Genomic DNA, 5,724 nt, shown 5'->3' with positions numbered 1-5,724 from the left:
CTCACTCGCTCAGCCACTCGCTCACTCACTCAGCCACTCAGCCACTCACTCACTCAGCCACTCATTCACTCAGCCACTCACTCGCTCACTCACTCAGCCTCTCGCTCACTCAGAGACTCACTCAGCCACTCGCTCACTCACTCAGCAACTCGCTCACTCACTCAGCCACTTGCTCACCCTGCCATTCAATCACTCAACCACTCACTCACTCAGCCAATCACTCACCTTGCCACTCACTCACTCAGCCACTTACTCAGCCACTCACTCACTCAGCCACTCACTCACTCAGCCACTCGCTCACTCAGCCACTCACTCACCTTGCCACTCACTCCCTCAGCCACTCGCTCACTCAGCCACTCACTCAGCCACCAGCTCACTCACACAGTCACTCACTCAGCCACTCACTCACCCTGCCACTCACTCAGCCACTCGCTCACTCAGCCACTCACTCAGCTACTCACCGACACACTCACTTATTGACCCACGTAATCACTCACAGAGCCACACTCATTCACACACTCACTGACCCAGCCACCTAAACACCTACTTAGCTACCCACTCACCACTCACTCACCTACTCATCCACTCACTCACCCGCTCACCTATGGTGCAGTGGCTATGTGGTTCTTTGGCGATGACTGTCCGTGGTGGTGTCGTGTGTGTGGCGTGTCGCAGAGCCTTCTCCGACATGTGAATACAACGGCAAGATGTACCAGGTGAGACTCACTCATCCACTCACTCACCAACTCACCCACTTGCCTTCCCACCCACTCACTCATCCACTCACTCACCAACTCACCCACTTGCCTTCCCACCCACTCACTCATCCACTCACTCACCAACTCACCCATTTGCCTTACCACCCACTCACTCATCCACTCACTCACCAACTCACCCACTTGCCTTCCCACCCACTCACTCATCCACTCACTCACCAACTCACCCACTTGCCTTCCCACCCACTCACTCATCCACTCACTCACCAACTCACCCACTTGCCTTCCCACCCACTCACTCATCCACTCACTCACCCACTCACCCACTTGCCTTCCCACCCACTCACTCATCCACTCACTCACCAACTCACCCACTTGCCTTCCCACCCACTCACTCATCCACTCACTCACCAACTCACCCACTTGCCTTCCCACCCACTCACACATCCACTCACTCACCAACTCACCCACTTGCCTTCCCACCCACTCACTCACTCTCTCAACTACCCACTCAGCAACTCATCCATTTTTCTTCTCACTCACCCACCCACTCATCCACCCACCCACTAACTCACCCACTAACTCACCCACTGCTGTGTAGTTTCTTGTCCCCCCCCGTACCCCCGATTAGTGCGGTTGGCTACGTACGGTGGTGCGAAATAAGTTCAACACACACACGTACACACACACACACACACGTACACACACGTACACACACACACACGTACACACACACACGTACACACACGTACACACACACACGTACACACACACACGTACACACACGTACACACACACACATACACACACACACGTACACACACACACGTACACACACACGTACACACACACGTACACACGTGTACACACACACATACACACACACGTACACACACACACGTACAAACACACACACGTACACACACACACGTCCACACGTACACACACACACACGTACACACACGCACACACACACATATACACACACACGTACACACACACACGTACACACACACGTACAAACACACACATGTACACACACACACACGTCCACACATACACACACACGCACACACACATACGCACACACGCACACGTACACACACACACGTCCACACTTACACACACACGTACACACACACACGTACACACACACGTACACACACTTACACACACTTACACACATACTCACACACATATACACACACACGTACACACACACATGTACACACACACACGTCCACACGTACATACACACGTACATACACACGTACACACACGTACACACACTTACACACACACACACACACGTACACACACACGTACACACGTACACACGTGTACACACACACACGTCCACACGTACACACACACACGTACACACACGCACACGTACACACGTACACACGCGTACACACACACACATACACACACACACGTACACACACATGCACACACACACACGTCCACACGTACACACAGACACACGTCCCCACGTACACACGTACACACGTGTACACACACACACACACGTCCACACGTACATACTAACGGCCCGGTTGTGCCTGTGTCTGTGTGCAGGTTGGGGAGCAGTGGAGCAAGGATAACTGCTCCTTCCTGGAGTGTGCCGAGTCACAGGGCTCCGCGTTGCTGAGCGAGCACCGCATCACCTGCCTGGAGCCCCAGTACCCACAGACGTGTGCCAATGTGAGTCACTCACTCACTCAGCCACTCACTCACTCACTCTGCCACTCACTCACTCAGCCACTCGCTCAGCCACTCACTCACTCACACACTCAGCCACTCATACACACACTCAGCCACTCACTCACACACTCACTCACTCAGCCACTCACTCACACACTCACTCACTCACCGCGTCACCTGCCTGGAGCCCCAGTACCCACACGTGTGCCAATGTGAGTCACTCACTCACTCACTCAGCCACTCAATCACTCACACACTCACTCACACACTCGCTCACTCACTCACTCAGCCACTCACTCACACACTCGCTCACTCACTCACTCAGCCACTCACTCACTCAGCCACTCACTCACTCAGCCACTCACTCACACACTCACTCACTCAGCCACTCACTCACTCACTCAGTCACTCAGCCACTCACTCAGCCACTCACTCACTCAGCCACTCACTCACACACTCAGCCACTCACTCAGCCACTCACTCAGCCACTCACTCACTCACACACTCACTCATACACTCACTCAGCCACTCACTCAGCCACTCACTCACACACTCAGCCACTCACTCAGCCACTCACTCAGCCACTCACTCACTCACACACTCACTCATACACTCACTCAGCCACTCACTCACACACTCACTCACTCACTCAGCCACTCACTCAGCCACTCACTCACACACTCACTCACTCAGCCACTCACTCACACACTCACTCACACACTCACTCACTCAGCCACTCACTCAGCCAATCACTCACTCACACACTCATTCATACACTCACTCAGCCACTCACTCACTCAGCCACTCACTCACTCACTCAGCCACTCGCTCACTCACTCAGCCACTCACTCACACACACACTCACTCACTCACACACTCACTCATACACTCACTCAGCCACTCACTCACTCAGCCACTCACTCACTCAGCCACTCACTCACTCACTCACACACACACTCACTCACTCATACACTCACTCACTCAGCCACTCACTCACTCACTCACACACTTACTCACTCACTCATACACTCACTCACTCACTCAGCCACTCACTCACTCACTCATACACTCACTCACACACGCACTCACTCACACACTCACATACTCACTCATACACTCACTCACTCATACACTCACTCACACACTCACACACACACTCACTCATACACTCACTCACTCATACATACACACACTCACACACACACTCACTCATACACTCACTCACTCATACACACACACTCACTCATACACTCACTCACTCATACACTCACTCAGACACTCACACACACACTCACTCATACAGTCACTCACTCATACACACACACTCACTCATACACACACTCACACACACACTCACTCATACACACACACTCACTCATACACTCACTCACTCATACACTCACTCACACACTCACACACACACTCACTCATACACACACACTCACTCATACACTCACTCACTCATACACTCACTCATACACTCACTCACACACTCACTCATACACTCACTCATACACTCACTCACCAGATCACCTGCCTGGAACTCTGATGATGATGGCCCTGATGATGATGATGATAATGATGATGGTGCTGATGATGATGGCCCTGATGATGATGATGATGGTGCTGATGATGATGATGGTGCTGATGATGATGATGGCCCTGATGATGATGATGATGATGGTGCTGATGATGATGATGGTGCTGATGCTGTCCTTGCTAGGTGAGCGTGGTCTATGATGTCCATGGGTGCTGCATTACCTACAAGTGCAACGATGGTAAATTCACACTCACACCGCACTGACTCACCCTCACCGCGTGTCTGCGTGTGGGTGTGTGTGTGTGTCTGTGTGTGTGTGTCTGTGTGTGTCTGTGTGTGTGTTTGTGTCTGTGTGTGTGTCTGTGTGTGTGTGTCTGCGTGTGTGTGTGTGTGTCTGTGTGTGTGTGTCTGCGTGTGTGTCTGCGTGTGTGTCTGTGTGTGTGTGTGTGTCTGTGTGTGTGTGTCTGCGTGTGTGTCTGCGTGTGTGTCTGTGTGTGTGTGTGTCTGCGTGTGTGTGTCTGTGTGTGTGTGTCTGCGTGTGTGTCTGCGTGTGTGTCTGCGTGTGTGTCTGTGTGTGTGTCTGTGTGTGTGTGTCTGTGTGTGTGTCTGCGTGTGTGTCTATCTGTGTGTTTGTGTCTGTGTGTGTGTGTCTGTGTGTGTTTGTGTGTGTGTGTGTCTGTGTGTGTGTCTGCGTGTGTGTCTGCGTGTGTGTCTGTGTGTCTGTGTGTGTGTCTGTGTGTGCGCGTGTGTCTGTGTGTGTGTGCGTGTGTGTGCGTGTGTGTGTGTGTGTGTGCGTGTGTGTGTGTGTGCGTGTGTGTCTGTGTGTGTGTGCGTGTGTGTCTGTGTGTGTCTGCGTGTGTGTCTGTGTGTGTGTCTATGTGTGTCTGTGTGTGTGTATGGGGAGCGGTGGTGTAGTGGTTAGCGCTACGCTGCGCTACGAACTCAGCGACCCGAGTTCGATTCCCGCTCACGGCCAACACCAGTGGTGATGATTTTCTGAACCGGTCCTGGGCCTCCCCTAGGTCGACTCGGCCTCAAATGAGTACCTGTTGCAGTGTGTAGTGAACATCGCCACTGGGGGAGACAAAGGCGGCCGGGCGTGGTGCTTGCCACCCACCCCCTCGTGTGCCACAGTGCCGGTAGCCTTCATAGGCGCTGCTACTCGCTACTAACAGCACTTGCCCCTACATCCCTGTTAGAGGCTACCTGGGATTACTTTATCTCTGTCTACCCCCCCACCCCCACTACACCCCACCCCCAGCAGCCCCCCAGGAAAGCTGCCAGCCCCAGAGCGTGTGGACGGTGGTCAGCGTGGGCGGCTGCAGCAGCGACGGGCCGGTGGAGGTCACCAAGTGTGTGGGGGCCTGCAGCTCTAGCAGCCTGTGAGCGCAACGGAGACGTCACACCGTCACCATGGTTACACCGTCACCGTGGTTACACCGTCACCGTGGTTACACCGTCACCATGATTACACCATCGTTACACCATCGTGTCATCATCATCATCATTGTGTCATCACCATTATGAACACCAACCACCCCCACATCCACTCACTACCGGCAGCACTTGCCCCCGACAGCCCTGCCGCTAGAGGCTACCTGGGGGCCGACCTTTACCTTCTGACCTCCGTTGCAGGCCGGAGGCGTGGTCCTCCTCCTCCTCCTTGGTCTCCACGGCGACCGCCGCTCCGCCTCAGCTGTGGCGCAGCAGCTGCTCGTGTTGCCGGGAGACGAGCGGCTCCGGCTACGTCACCGGCACCGT

The 5,724-nt window shown here is 53.9% G+C and overlaps 1 long non-coding RNA gene across 1 annotated transcript; it reads left to right on the top strand.

Annotated features, from left to right (window-relative positions):
• Window positions 1–486: 486 nt before the first annotated feature.
• LOC144948282 (uncharacterized) lies at window positions 487–5,259 on the top strand. The gene is made up of 4 exons (XR_013640130.1): window positions 487–716; window positions 2,298–2,423; window positions 4,147–4,201; window positions 5,225–5,259. It is a non-coding gene; the product is annotated as an uncharacterized LOC144948282 (long non-coding RNA).
• Window positions 5,260–5,724: the final 465 nt, after the last annotated feature.

Source organism: Lampetra fluviatilis, chromosome 48 (genome assembly GCF_964198595.1).
Source record: "Lampetra fluviatilis chromosome 48, kcLamFluv1.1, whole genome shotgun sequence".
Lineage (NCBI taxonomy): Eukaryota > Metazoa > Chordata > Hyperoartia > Petromyzontiformes > Petromyzontidae > Lampetra > Lampetra fluviatilis.
Note: the sequence above shows the minus strand (reverse complement) of the source record. Positions and strands in the feature narration are given on the sequence as shown.